The sequence below is a fragment of the Eumetopias jubatus genome, unplaced genomic scaffold, assembly GCF_037043125.1.
Source record: "Eumetopias jubatus isolate StellerSeaLion01/CBP00866 unplaced genomic scaffold, mEumJub1_p1.0 scaffold_13, whole genome shotgun sequence".
Lineage (NCBI taxonomy): Eukaryota > Metazoa > Chordata > Mammalia > Carnivora > Otariidae > Eumetopias > Eumetopias jubatus.
Genome location: NW_028274819.1, coordinates 43883677 through 43899939, shown reverse-complemented (window position 1 = coordinate 43899939; position 16263 = coordinate 43883677).

The window sequence follows — 16263 nt, the reverse complement described above, 5'->3', positions numbered from 1 at the left end:
ATCATGCTGCTTCTGGTCTCTCAATATGCTAGTCTGTTCTCTATACTGCCACTAAAGTTATCTTTTTCTAACTTAAATACGCTCATGCCACTCTCTCTCTGAAAGTCTTGAATGGATTCTCATTAACTATAGGAATGAGTCCAATCATTTTAACATAGCACTTAAGAACTTTTATAATCCAGTCCTGGATTTTCTTTTAAGGACCATCTCTCCACAAGTATTGTGTCCTTCTGCCAAATGGGACTGCTTGCCTAAATTACTGTGCATACTCTTTTTATATCTATGAGCTATTTAACATGCTCTTTGCCTGGAAGGTCATTACTCATGTCTCCCCTTGGTAAACCCCTACTTACCATTCAGGAGATAGATCAGATGTTACCTCCTTTAAAAGGTCATCTTTGAAGTTCTCCGGAAATATTAGTACCTCTATGTGCTGGGCTATATTCTTTGTTTGCCCCTATAGATTCCCCGTCCATCATTCTCTACCTGCCCTATGCCATTGTAGGCTCACCTCTTTGGACAACATTAACCCAATTTTCTTACCCTCTGACTTTTTGGGGGCTTTGAATAATGGGAGGCCCTAAAAGAAGTTCAGAGGGCACAGAAGACATCGAGATTACAGTAATATTTCCCTAACTCTCTTCCTCCTGGGCCTTGGGTTTGCAGGGGTTGCATTCATCTACTAAAAGAGTTCCTGTTGGGTAGACCTTCTTGTAGCTAGAGGTTTCTTTCTGGATTTTGGTGGTAGCTCCTTTCCTCGGCCTCTTCAGGTCTAGGGGTAGGGGCTGTTTCTCAGTGTTGATGCTTAATTATCCCTAACTCTGCCTCTACCTTTGTAAATAAATCCCTTATTAAACTTTCTTTAATCACTCCTTTTAAGTATGCCATCTGTTCCCTGTGCTGACTGGTGTACTACTGTGGTACCATTTAGATAGCTCTACAACTGTTCGTAACACATTATATTCCAATTATTTTTACCTACCTGTCCATTTCCCCCATTAAACTCCTTAGAAAAGTCCTGAATCCAGGGAAAGAATCCTGTGACTAGGTAGAAAAGAGCCTTCATTTCCTAGGAAGGCTTTACAAAAACCAGGGTAGAACATGCAGAGGCCAGAGCAAGAAGGGATTCCCCAGAATGTGCAGGAAACCTGTGGGACATGGGAGTAGCCTGGAGAATCAGGTAAGGAACTGCCTGCCTGCCTTAATCCATCGAGTCTGGTTGAAAAGGGAGACTATGCTTAAAAGGAAAATCAGAAAGCAGGGACTGAAAAATCTGACCCAACTAATTAGCTCTGTCAACCTCAATACCAATTTGGGCTAATGTCTGAGATGCTTGGCCTGGCATTTGGAATTCACTGATAGAATCTTCCAGATTTCATCCAGTAAGGACACAAAGAACTGTAAACAAAAGGGTAGAGACTCCAAGAACTTTATAACTGTTAAAAGTGAGAGTTGGAGAATATAGCACTTCTCCTTCCTGCCCAAGTTTTCAACAAATTGAGAAAAAAAGGATTAAGACAGATGGAGTCAAAAATAATAATGATAGTAGTAATAACAGCTCAAACTTCGAGAGCACTTATTTTGCAACAGGCACTGTTCCAGGTGCTTTATATGTACGACCTAAATCTTCATGACAACTCTATGAGTAGAGACCGTTAGTCCCATTTTGTAGATGGAGAAATTGAAGCACAGGGAAGTTGAGTGACTTGCCCCAAGTCACATGGTTATATTGAGTGGCAAATCTGGGGTATTAACCAGTTTGGCTCCAGTGTCTACACACCTATAACCACTATGCTATTTTGCCTCTTGAGATATAACCTTTATTTTGGATGAAACTAATGTTGGAGAATGTGATTTGTATCTGTGAACAAGAAGTATTTCTAAGAACGAACCCTTAGTCACAGACGGTGCGGGACTTCTGCAGTCTTCCTTGCATGGGGCCTGTTTCAGGAAAATGTAGGACATGGATGGAAGCGCAGCCTTCTTTGCAGGCAGGCTGGCTGTAAGGAGAGAAAGAGAGAGTGAGAAAGAGAATAAACAAGGGGCTGACCTCGGCATGCCCACTTTTTTTCATACTCATCAATCAAAGTAAATTCTCTTCTCCTGAGAGAAAAGAGTTGAGGGGTGGAGGAAGGTTTCCTTCCACCAGGAAGGAAACATCAGGAATTGGGAAGAGTACCAATGTACTGTCCCTATATTTATTACTTTTTATTACCTATTTAGTTCCTAATATCAATGCACATTGTACTGTAATCATTCACTTGTCTGTCTCTACCACCCACTTCCTTCCTCACCTATGCGCTTCCTAACAGCAGAAACCTTTTTCTATTGGCCTCTGGATCTCCAGTGCTCGGCACATGGTATGCACTCAATAATTACTCATTAAACAAAAGAATGAATAAATTGGTATTTTTCTCTCACCCCCGGAAAATACAGAAGTAAGAACTTAATACACACTAGGATTTGTTGTTAACTCAGAAATAGATTAGCTGCTTCAGAACTTCCTTGATTTGAGCTCATTCTCAACCTCTTTAATTCCTGGCCTTTTTTTTTTTTTTAATATAAAGTCTTAGGAGGTGAACTGGACAAGCTGAAAACTTCCTGCTTACCAGTGCTACTCATCATGACCTTTCTTTTTTTTTTTTAATTTTTTTTTTAAAGATTTATTTATTTATTTATTTGAGAGAGAGAGAATGAGAGATAGAGAGCATGAGAGGGAAGAGGGTCAGAGGGAGAAGCAGACTCCCTGCTGAGCAGGGAGCCCGATATGGGACTCGATCCCGGGACTCCAGGATCATGACCTGAGCCGAAGGCAGTTGCTCAACCAACTGAGCCACCCAGGCGCCCTCATCATGACCTTTCTGAAACTGGACTCAGAAAAGGTGGTGAGGAACAACAGAGTAGCAGCTTGATGCCTAGCTTGGTTATCCCTGTCCAGAAAGTAGACAAGGGCTTTGGTGTCATTCAACCTGGTTTTGAAAACCCACTTTACAACTTAACCTGTGTGACCTTGGGCAGATTATTCTTGTAGCATAGGACCTATGTTCTAGACGTTTTTAGGCAATTCCCTTCTGTGAGGACATCATCTGCTTTTCAGAAAAATTCTCATTTGACTGCTTTTATGGAATTACAACCTGGCCCATGGCCTCCTTTTCCATTTTTAAAACCTGCCTGCTTTATCTTCGAGACATCAGATTCTGCTGTCTGATAGCATGTGACTATCGAGAAATGTGATTATTCCTCTTGCTTCTTTAATTTATCCTGGTTTTCTGGTTTGTGATCATATCTCAATTAACTATTTCCTTGGTTACTGATTGACTTAATGGAATCCAGCTTCATTGACACAACTGTGAACTTTGGCTACCACTAACATCTATTTGAACCATAGTAGCTTGTCAAATTGCCTTGATATTTTTATTGCTTCTTCCAAAACCCCTGAAGCTTACTACCAATGGTCACTTCAAAATGCGTCAGTTATTTTAGTATATCAGCAGAGTTATCCAAATGTAACACGTTTCCTTGACCAATCAAGCCTGTATATTTTGTACCTGGTAACACATATTTCTGGGAACGCTGTGTGGAATTATCCAAGTCCTAAGCATCTAAAGAAATGGTCTTTTATAAATCAAGACACAGAAATGAATAACTGAGAAAGACTTCAGCAAGACCCCGTTTTCCAAAACTGGACTCCCACTGTATTAGGGGACAACGTCTTGTCAACTTGCTTCATTTACTCTTTTATGGTCCTCCTCTTCCAACAAGCCAACTTCATTCCTGTTTTCACAGACTGTTGATTCACAATTCAAAAACTATTCCCTGAGGGCTGCTGAATAATAAGTAACAGGGATATTTGCTCATATTCATGTAGGATTTCACAGTTTATAAAGTGTTTCATGTCCATGCTCTTAACTGGATTTGAGTTCTAGAACAGAGGATCTTACATGGGTCCATGTTTAAACTACTAGAATAATGATTCTCTGTTTTCTATTTTTGACATGCTGGGTATTTTTCTGCCTCAAGGCCACTGTTCATTCATTCATTCATTCATTCAACTAACATTTATTGAATTTTCCTCTGTATTAAGAATTGTGCTAGAAATTCTGGTAAAAGGGGCACCTGAGTGGCTCATTCAGTTAAGCATTTGCCTTCAGCTCAGGTCATGATCCCAGGGTCCTGGGGTTGAGCCCCCGGATCAGGGCTCAATGGGGAGCCTGCTTCTCCCTCTCCCTGTTTCCTGGCTCAAGCTCTCGCTCTCACTCTCTATCTCAAATAAATAAATAAATAAATGAAATCTTTAAAAAAAAAAAAAGAAACTCTGGGGAAATAAAGATGAATATGACGTGGTCTTTGCATTTAAGCCGGGGAGACAGATTTAAAATTAACTAACAAAAATACAATGTTCAAATACTGTAATATGGATTTATATGAAGAGCTAAAGGAATCCAGCAAGGGGAGAGGTTAAATCTAGCCCAAGCTTTAGGGATGCTCAGGCTTCAGAGAAGAGGAAATGATATATTAAGAAATCAACAACAAAATAAAACCCTGAAGCGAAGTAAGATAAATCTAAATTTATCTAAGCAGTTTTTTAAAAAATTCCATATAATAGATTAATAATTTTTTCTTGAGGGTGTGGTGAACAGCATAACAGGCAGGATTGTTGTGAAATCTCACAAATAAGAAAGGTTGTCACAACTTCAAAGGGGTTAGAAATCATTGTCCTAGTACCCTAGAAGTTTCTATTTTTTTTTAAAGATTTTATTTATTTATTTGAAAGAGAGAGAGAGAGAGAGAGCAGGAACACAAGCAGGGGGAGTGGGAGAGGGAGAAGCAGGCTTCCCGCGGAGCACGGAGCCCAAAGCGGGGTCGATCCCAGGATCTGGGATCAAGGCAGACGCTTAACGACTGAGCCACCCAGGTGCCCCCCACTAGAAGTTTCAGTGCTGGATTACTCAGACCTTTTTTTCTAGTAGTCTAGCAATACGTACTGGGAGCAATTTGTGCCAAATAAGCAGAACTAAAGGGTTCTGCTTTAGTTACTACATGGCATCAGAACCTAGATAAGTATTTCCCGTTTCATAAATACAGACATTTAAGGTTTTATATCTGAAGAATATTGGCAAAATACTTTTAATTCTCATGTACCTAATAGCAAAGACAACAGTGATGTCCTATTTGGTTACAAACATTCTTGGTTAGGGTGTGTGTGTTTAAAATGATGTTTTTAGCATTATAACACAGCAAAAAGCTCTACTTGAGTTCTTTTATAAATCCAGCTATAACAGAAGGAAGAACAAATAGGATTTCCTCTATAACTAATATTGACTTAACTTTATAGGGTCCCATGCCTGAACTCCTCTGTTTATTCATGAAACCGATCCAGGCTATTGGTCCATTAGGATTTACTTCCAATCTCCACCATTCAGACTGTACAACTAGTTTAACTCTTGGCCTCTCAGGTGACTCGACTTACAAGGGTTATAGGAAAGACCACAGCAGTGCTGGGAGGTTGTGAAAGAAACCCAGGCCCTGGCCCCTAGCCCAGTAGACTAGAGTCCCTCTGCAAAAGAGACTTTCCCCTGGTGACACTTGGGAGTTACCCCGAGTCTAGCCTTTGTCTCAAACCATCTGGATGCCAAAAATGCTAACAAGCCACTGACTCACTGGTGGAATAAATTTAGTCTGGCTATTCTGTGTTGGAAGCCTGTGTCACTGGCAAGAAAACAACAGAGTGACTTCCTACGTTTCCAGGTCTTCTAAGCCCAGCTGTGAGATGGCATATGGATTACAGAGGGTGGGTACCGGACACTAGTGGCCAAGCTCTTTTTGTAGATGAAAGGAGCCCTGGTTAGATTTTGCCTGACACCCTTTGCCTAGCTTTCTTCAAAGTAGCCAGTGTGGATCCCTTTTCAGAGATAGCTCTCACTGTGATGATTGTTGGGAAAGTGTAATGAGACTTGGCAGTTCCCTGAGAATCGTGGAGATCATTGACAATTTGACTACTAAGCTAATGCCCAAGGGTAATAGCTTTAAGTTGTCTCCATCACAGTAATACACAACAGTTTTTGTCCTAACAAGACTAGGGGTGTGCGTGTGTGCTCCCTGAGCTTGTGGTCTCTCTCTCTCTCTCTGACAAATAAATAAATATAATCTAAAAAAAAAAAAGGCTCTATGTCCAACGTGGGGCTTGAACTCACAACCCCGAGATCAAGGGTCACATAGTCTACCGACTGAACTAGTCAGTCACCCCTTCACTAACCTATTTCAGAGAGATGAAAATGTGAATATATATATTTTTTAATTAATTTGTTTTTTTAAAGATTTTATTTATTTTTTTGGCAGAGAGAGAGCAGGAGAGCACAAGCAGTGGGAGCGGCAGAAGGAAAGGGAGAAGCAGGCCCCCTGTCAAGCAGGGAGCCCGATGCGGGGCTCCATCCCAGGATCCTGGGATCATGACCTGAGCCGAAGACAATCGCTTAACCAACTGAGCCACCCAGGCACCCCTATATATTTTTATTATATATAGAAACAGACGTTTAGGTAGCAGAAAAATTTGTTTTTTGTGAGATGGCTACTAGGCACAAATGCATTTATTCATTTTATTTCAAGATCATGTTTCCCTTTATTATTAGTGAGACGCATTTGTCTAGCATCCCAACTTCAAGATTTCATGAAATTATAGCAACACTGGTAATGCACTGGCACACAGAAACCACCATTTCTTCCCATTAGGATAAATGTCTATTTCTATAAGTAATTATTTTTGACTCTTGGTTTCAGCTCAGATGATCTCATGGTCGTGGGATCCAGCCCCGCGTCAGGATCTGTGCTCAGTGCGGAGTCTGCTTGTCCCTCTCCCTCTGCTCCTCCCTGTACTCTCTCTCTCAAATAAATAAATGAATAAATAAAATCTTAAAAAAAAAAAAGAAATGAAGGTTTGGGTCACGCTATGAGGTGAGCTACCTGGCTTGCCGAAGTGGCAGCTAAGGGTGATGGGACTTGAGAATGGACAATAGAGGAGGGAGAGGATGAGCACCAGTTGTAGTCCCAAGACCAACTGCAGCAATGGGGGCTCTGATTCATCTCACTAACTTCCTTCTTCTAAGTTTTCTCACAGGAGGAAAGGCCCATAGGAATCATGGAGGATCTGTTCTCTAAATCTGCATAGAGAAGCAGATTTCTCCATAGCACAGGGTGGACTGTGGCAACCACAAAAATGTGCCACTCAAACTGTCGTGGGGAGCAAAGGTGACCACTGGACCTAACCCTACCCTCCAGATCCATCCCTGTTTCTGCACTGAGCTAACACTTCCCTTGGACTTCCCTGCGCCAATGACAGCATGGCAGGGCTTCTAATGGAAGCCCATTTTGGGGAGACAGGGACTCCTTTAACAGGTGACTTCAGCTCAAGGACTCGCTGTTGGCCTGGTTGAAACTGAGAACTGTGTTATAGTGTAAAGCTCTTTCTACTGAATCTTCTTTCCTTCCTGCTCTCTCCCACTGGTGTCAGACTGGAATCACCATCTGAAGGCTCTCCCTGCTTTCTCTGACTTTCTCTTCTTTATCCTTCACAGGCATTTCCCCCCAGTAAGTCCCTCACGTGTCTAATTCCATCTTGGTGTCTGCTTCTCAGAGGACAAAAACTAACACAGTGTTGCTGGGGAAATGAGACCTTAACTAATAGGAAAATGTAGGGTAGGAAGAAGATAGACTTAGAATCTACCTTCCTGTACTGGGTCTCTAGAAATTGCTCATATGGTGTTGACATTGTTGTCTGCAAATACCAGTTGACGATTTCTTTATTATTTTGCTACCTGAAAAAAAGGAAGTGTTAGCAAAAGGAGAGAAAATGAAAGTAAAGGAATCACTTCCTCTATCTTTAACTGCTCTTTCACTACCCCTCCCATTACAGTTTCTCTTATTATTTAAGCTGTAGCCCATTGTACAGTCTGGCATTCTGCAAACTTAATCACTTGGCATCTCGAGCGAACCTATTCCTATTACTAGAAAACCACTCAAAAGTGTGCACCCTGAAGAACCAAAGGCATAATCTTGGTCCATATGAATGGGAGAATTTTGTTACTGCCTAGTCAATTGTTTGAGAAGAGAACTAGACATTAAGAATCTGTACAGTATTTTGAGCTCATCTTGCTATTAATATTTGGGTACATTTCTTGAATTCCTGAAACCATATCTTACCTAACTAGAAAATAGGGGTAAAGCTATTGACTTCCTAAAGCTAAAGAAAAATATTTGCCCAGATGGGCCTTTTACATAATAACCATACTTCATGGTGTGTGACTGTGTGTGTGTGTGTGTGTGTGTGTGTGTGTGTGTGTGTGTGTGTGTGTGTGGTGTAGCAAAAACAAACTTAAGTTTGGGGCTTGGAAGGCCTGAACTCAGCCCTACAACTTGTAAGCAACCCCAGGCAAGTCTAATTGCCTTATTGAGTCTTGCTGACCTCAGAGCTTGTTGCAAAGTTCAAGTGCAACAGAGCATGTGAAAGGGCTTTGTAAATTATAAAATGCCATATAGAAGTGAGCTTTTATGATAGTGATGATAATTAAGGATCTTCTTTGGCACCGTTTCTGATATACAACAAATCTACATAGCTTAAGAGAAACAGAAAATTAATTAGGCTCATTTTACTAGTCTACTAGGGCTACTGTAACAAAATACTACAGTTTGGGTAGCTTAAACAACAAAACCTTATACTTTCAGGGCACCTGGGTGGCTCAGTTGGTTAAGTGTCTGACTCTCAGTCTCAGCTCAGGTCTTGATCTCAGGGTTGTGAGTTCAAGTCCTGTGTTGGGCTCCACGCCTACTTGAAAAAAACAAACCAAACCAACAAACAAAAAAAATGTATACTTTCACGATCTGGATCTGGAAGTCCAAGATCAAGGTCCTGGCAGGGTTTGTTTCCCTTGAGGCCTCTCTCCTTGGCTTGCAGATAGCCATCTTCTTGCCATGTCCTCACCTGGCCTTTTCTCTGTACAGGCACACCCCAGGTGTCTCTTCCTTTTCTTATAAGGACACTATCTATGATGGATCAGGGCCCTACTCTTACAAGCTTACTTAACCTTAGTTACCTCTTTAAAGGCCCTATCTCCAAATACAGTTGCATTGGGAGTTAAGGCTTCATCAAATGAAATTTTTTTTTTTTTTGGTGGTTCAGTCCAGTACGTTAATCATTTAAATATGTTCAAGGCTGTGTTAGGTCCACTCAGTACTGCCTTGGTTTACCTCAGGCTAGTGTGGTTTCTGGACCTCCTCCATCAGGATCCTTTCAGGTGTTTCATAGAAATGCAGATACCTCAGTCCTATCTTGGGTTTATTAAATCAGAATTATTGAGGTTCATCAATCTGCATTTTTGCCATCTGGGTGAAATTATTTAGATCATTTTTGTGTACCACAGTTTAACAATTACTGATACAGTGGAAAACACAGAAGTTTGGAGTCACACTGCCTGGGTTTGAATCCTTGCTCTACCAACTACTAGATATGTAATCTTTGCCAAAATACTTCACCTCTCTGTGCCTCAATTTACCTATATGTAAAATGAATATTATCACTACCTTCAGATTATTGTGAGGAATAAACATAGAGGATTAGAGAATGATTCATAATTTATTGTTTTAACTTTATTTAAATTTGATTAGTTAGATGCTTAATAATTTAAACATTTGTATCATTCTTCAACTTTATGTCCTGATAAAATAGTGGCTCCATGAAAACTTTCTTCATTTTATGTTCTGTTTTCTTCCTTGCAATGCCCTCCTCTCTCATCTCTAATCCTACCCATCCTTTTTTTTTATTTAGATTTTTCATTTATTTATTTGACAGAGAGAGACACAGTGAGAGAGGGAACACAAGCAGGAGGAGTGGGAGAGGGAGAAGCGAAGCAGGCTTCCCGCAGAGCAGGGAGCCCGATGTGGGGCTCGATCCCAAGACCCTGGGATCATGACCTGAGCCGAAGGCAGACGCTTAACGACTGAGCCACCCAGGCGCCCCTCCTACCCATCCTTTAAGGCGAACTTTAAATCCCACCTATTTCATGGCACCTTTCCTGATCCCCATTACAAACTGGCTATCTCTTAGTGTATTCTATTTTGCATCATAGTTATTTGTATGTCTTGTTCCCTGCTGGCTGCTGACAACTGATCCCATTGCAAGCACATACGAGTGTGCAACGCACTTGCACATACACACACAACATGTATTCCTTGACAGGAACTAGAATAGGGTTTAAATGAATAAATATTTGCTGAATGGAACCAAAGGTGATCTACTTTTTTAAGCAGAAGATCTGGTTTTATTCTTTGCAAAATTTACTCTCTCCATGCTCATGATATACTAGAAGAAGTAGCTCATGATTTAGGGTCTGGTAGTGTACAGGAAAACTAGAAACAGAATTTTGACAAATGTAAATGTATTCAGGAAATGACACTAACATTTTTCTCCATTATTTTACCCCGGTGATTGCATAGATGTGAATCCTAAAAGGGAGTAGATTTTGCCATCCCGGAATATGTCTCTTTGGCATAACGATTATTTTGAGCTAAAGGCAATCAAAACACAGCAGATTCAGGAAAAACTCTTTACCTCAGTTGACTAATTTACATTGGAAAAGGGGCCTGGACCAGGAAGAGAGCTATTAGTAGGGATACCTTTTTACCTAATAAATTTATCTGCATAACAGGGCAATCTTTGTTTTCTAAACATCTCCACTGTCTGCCTGGGACCTGCCTTCCCCTTTTAACTTTCCTTAGATGAGGATCTCATATAAACTTCAGTTACCTGGCTACCATATTTTTATGGGGCTTTTGTATGTATGAATTTTGTTTTTCTCCTGTTAATCCATCTTATATCAATTTAACTATTGCGCAGCCAAAGAACCTAGAAGGGAGGAAGGGAAAATTTGTCTGCCTCTACCACCCCTTAGTTCTTAGGAATATGTGGCCAGAGTGACTGTTTGCAATGTAGCTCCAGAAGAGTAAAGAGCTTGAGAATGAGGCTGATGAAGGATGAAGGAATTTTGATTGTTAGAGAAACTTGGAGCCTACAGTTTATTTTGAAACTATTTTTAGTAATAATTTAGTCAGGTTCATTCCTATGAAGGCTTGGAAATGTCTGGTGTATTTTATAGCACAATAAAACCTCATGGTTTCCTGGTTGGCTGGTATTTGTTTCAAGAGAGTGGGTTGCTGGTCCACACAACATCTGAGAGGTTATAATAAGAGGAAATCTGATGTAAACCTTTTCACCTGTAAAAAGGAGAAGTTACTAAGGGATAAAAATCAGCCATTCCCATGAGGTTTATTGGTTACAAATCATAGTTTTGGTTTATTTAAAGTCTTGTCCATATTAGAGTGGATGTTAGTCATCCTTTCAAATATGATTACACATCTCATCCCCAAAAGACAGTATTAAAATCTTGATTTTATATAAGGCTTCTTGTTATTTTTCACAGTTTGCACTTACATTTAATATAGTTACCAAAGCACCAAACCATACTAGAGAGTTGTCACTGGGAACGGTCCAAACAAAATTGTAGTGAAGACTGATGGTAGTTAACTGGAACACTGTGTTGAATCCTGGTTATTTAGCAGGAAAAGGATGTTAAATACACTTGCTTTTGTCTGAATTATCTGGCCAGGTATTTTTTAGAAATTCTCTAAGTGTACAAAATCCACCTCTTGTTTTTCATTAGATCTAGTGGCTTGTTTACTATTTACAGAGCTGATAAAAATATTGTGATTTTAAGCAAAGAATGTTGAACAAGGGCATTTAAATGATCTTATCAAAGGAGTCTTCTCAAAAAATGACTTCTCACCAACTTCAAAGGGATACAAGAAAAAAAGAATCAGACTAGATTGCAGTACTCATCAAAGCTAAATAATAACTGCTTAGTTAAAAAAAACTTTCAGAGATATTTTAGACATTTAGTAGCTTCTGTATCTGTCTTATTTTGTATTCCTTTATTTGTGGGACACAACTATGAATACAAAATAAATGCTAGTTTATAATACCTGTTTATATACATATAGGGAAGGGGACACCTGGCTGGCTCAGTTGGTAGAGCCATATGACTCTTGATCTCAGGGTTGTAAGTTTGAGCCCCATGTTGAGTGTGGAGATTACTTAAAAAAAAAAAAAAAAAAAAAAGATGTAAGAAAGACTGTAGATACACCATTAAGGGAAATGCTATGAACAGACATTTTTCCAAAGAAGACATCCGAACGGCCAACAGACACATGAAAAAGTGCTCAATATCTCTCAGCATCAGGGAAATCCAAATCAAAACCTCAATGAGAAACCACCTCATACCAGTCAGAATGGCTAAAGTTAACAAGTCAGGAAATGACAGATGTTGGCAAGGATGCAGAGAAAGGGGAACCCTCCTACACTGTTGGTGGGAATGCAAGCTGGTGCAGCCACTCTGGAAAACAGTATGGAGATTCCTCAGAAAGTTGAAAATAGAGCTACCATATGATCCAGCAATTGCACTACTGGGTATTTACCACAAAGATACAAATGTAGGGATCCGAAGGGGTAAGTGCACCCCGATGTTTATAGCAGCAATGTCCACAATAGCCAAATTATGAAAAAGCCAAGATGTCCATCAACAGATGAATGGATAAAGAAGATGTGGTATATATATATATATATATATATATATATATATATATATATAATGGAATATTATGCAGCCATCAAAAAGACATGAAATCTTGCCATTTGCAATGATGTGGATGGAACTAGAGGGTATTATGCTTAAGAGAAATAAGTCAATCAGAGAAAGACAAGTATCATATGATCTCACTGATATGAGGAATTCTTAATCTCAGGAAACAAACTGAGGGTTGCTGGAGTGGTGGGGGTGGGAGGGATGGGGTGGCTGGGTGATGGACATTGGGGAGGGTATGTGCTATAGTGAGTGCTGTGAATTGTGTAAGACTGATGAATCACAGACCTGTACCTCTGAAACAAATAATACATTATATATTTAAAAAAAAAAAGAAGATAGTAGGAAGGGAAAAATGAAGGGGGGGAAATCGGAGGGGGAGACGAACCATGAGAGACTATGGACTCTGAGAAACAAACTGAGGGTTTTAGAGGGGAAGGGGTGGGGGGATGGGTTAGCCCAGTGATGGGTATTAAGAAGGGCACATATTGCATGGAGCACTGGGTGTTATACCCAAACAATGAATCATGGAACACTACATCAAAAACGAATGATGTAATGTATGATGACTAACATTAACATAATAAAATAAAATTTTAAAAAAAGGGGAATGCTATTATTTTTATAGAGGAGAAAAGTGTGCATATGTGTGTGGTCTTTATATTGTATCAGTAAGCTATTTAAATGATGCTTTTTAGCCAAAACTAACAAGAAATACTGATGAAGGGTGCCTGGGTGGCTCAGTTGTTAAGGTCTGCCTTTGGCTCAGGTCATGATCCCAGGGTCCTGGGATTGAGCCCCACATTGGGCTCCCTGCTCCGCGGGAAGCCTGCTTCTCCCTCTCCCACTCCCCCTGCTTGTGTTCCCTCTCTCGCTGTGTCTCTATCAAATAAATAAATAAATAATCTTTTTTTTTTAAAAAAAGAAATATTGATGAAACTAAAGGTAAAACTTTTTCCTGGCTAAACTTTCTAGAATGAATTCTAGAATGTTATTATAGGTATGAATTCATTCTTCAATCCACTGCAATCTGGCTTCTGCCCCCATCATGGCAACTGTTCTACATATGGTCAATAATGACTTCCTCTGGATTCTTTCCTGTCCCCCTCATCCTTTTATTTTTATTTTTTTATTTTATTTTTTAAAGATTTTATTTATTTATTTGACAGAGAGACAGCTAGAGAGGGAACACAAGTAGGGGGAGTGGGAGAGGGAGAAGTAGGCTTCCTGCTGAGCAGGGAGCCCGATGCGGGGCTCGATCCCAGGACCCTGAGATCATGACCCGAGCTGAAGGCAGCCACTTGACCGACTGAGCCACCCAGGCACCCCATGTCCTCATCCTTTTAGAATGTGGCATTTTTGTTATCTCATTCAAAAAAAAAGTGGCATTTTATGTCTTTTGTCCTCTTTCTTGAAATGTCCTGTCCTTACCTTAGTAAGGATTATCTTTCTAACTTTGCCACTTCCTTTTCAGTCATCCTTTTGAGAAATTCTTTTGCTCCCTATCCCTTATAAGTTGGTATTCCTCAGAGTTCAGACACAGAATCTCTTCTTACAATATATACTTTCCTGGGGAATGTCCCATTTTGCTTCTGGGCATCCACTTCTACCTATAGACTACAGGCTTCCAAACTTTGTCTGTAGTCCAGACTGCTCTCTTGAGCTTCAGACTCATACACCCAACTGCCAAGGAGCATCTCCACTTGGATTCAACCTGTTCAAAATGAAACCCATAATATTTATTCTAATTATTCCTGTAGTACTTCTTATCCTGGCTAATGGCTTCAAGGTACTGTAGTCCCCTAGCTTAGACCCGGGGAACCCTCTCTGCATTCCCCTTTTCCACCTGTGGAATTGATCAGAAAGTTCTGTAGTTGCTATTATTAATTCCATCCTTCCTTTCCAAATTTACTGCCATTGCCTTACAGAACTTTATCTTTCATTTAGCCTATTATAATGGGTTCCTGAATTATTTTTCTGGCTTTGAGTTTACATTCTTCCAAACTATTCTTCATGCAGTACCAGCTTTGAGATTTGTAATACACAAAATAGGTCTACAAAAAAAAAATTAATCATGCCTGTTCCTTGCTTTAAAATCTTTAACACTTCGTTATCACTCACAGAATAAATTCCAGCCTCTTCAGAATGGCTTGTAGGGCTTCCCAGAATTTGACTTCCACCCATCTATCCGCTCTCGTTTCTTCATGCCTATCCTCCCACCATCCCAAATCATACCAACCTGGTTACAGAAATGTTGCATGCTTCCATGTCTTTGTACATACCACTCTCTGTCTGGCATGCTCAACTTTCTCTTTGTCTACCTAGGGGCCCCTATTATTCTTTAATACCTGAGCTAGCATGTCTTTATCTATGAACTCCTCTCTGTCCCACCACTGTACTTGATAAGAGCTATAATAGAGCATGTCATATTGTGCTGCACCTGTTTACATATTTTCTCCTCTACCAAACTGAGGGCAAAGACCAAATCTTATTCATATTTGTATTTTCAGTATCTAGGGTGATGACTGGCACATGCTGAGTGAATGAATAAACTTTTGCAAACATAAATGTTTTCTTGTCTTCACTAAGTTTAATGCTACTATGGATGAAATTGGTTGTTGAAGTTTGATTTTTTTTTTTCTGTTTCTCCATGTTACCACATATGGGCCTTAAATCAACATCTTTTCAGCAGAATGAAATCTAAGATGAAAGGACCACAAAATTATGACAATAATATGCAGTCATTCCTTTAAGAATTAATGTATTAGGGGCACCTGGGTGGCTCAGTTGGTTAAGCAACTGCCTTTGGCTCAGGTCATGATCCTGGAGTCCAGGGATCGAGTCCGGTATCGGGCTCCCTGCTGAGCAGGGAGTCTGCTTCTCCCTCTGACCCTCCCCCCTCTCATGCTGTCTTTCTCTATCTCATTCTCTCTCTCAAATAAATAAAATCTTAAAAAAAGATTAAAAAAAGAATTAATGTATTAAATTTTTTTGCATTTATAGTGCATAATTAGAATAGAACATCACAACTGCTCTAGCACTTGCCTTCTGATGAGAGTTGCTAATTTATCTATTTGATTGCATAGTTAGGGAGACAAATTCTTAGCTGAGCAAAATGGTATTGAAAGAAAGCCTTGAAAATGAATTGAGCAGATGATATAATCCGGGGATCTCCTTGGCAAAGCTCAGAATTGATAGAATCTTGAAAAGCCCCGAAAGGATGGGGAAAGGTATGGAGGAGGACAGGATGTAAGAAAAATACATTTACTGAGCATCCAGGAATTTTTAGTCATTCTACACATTAATTTAATTTAGTCCATAACAATGACTCTATGGCAGAGACACTGTTCTCCCCATTTTGTAGATGAGGTTGGTAATGCTAGACATTAAGTGATCTCCAAAGTCATGCAGCTACAAAGTGGTAACTAGATCTGACTGACTAGTTTCCTTCCTTCTCAGCATGCAGCCCTGACTTTGAAATAAAGTTTCCAGAGCGGCCTGCCGCTCTGTGCAGCTTACCGACACACACAGAGACACATTATTTGCTCCTATTTGCAATGATCAGATGTAGGCGGGTCAC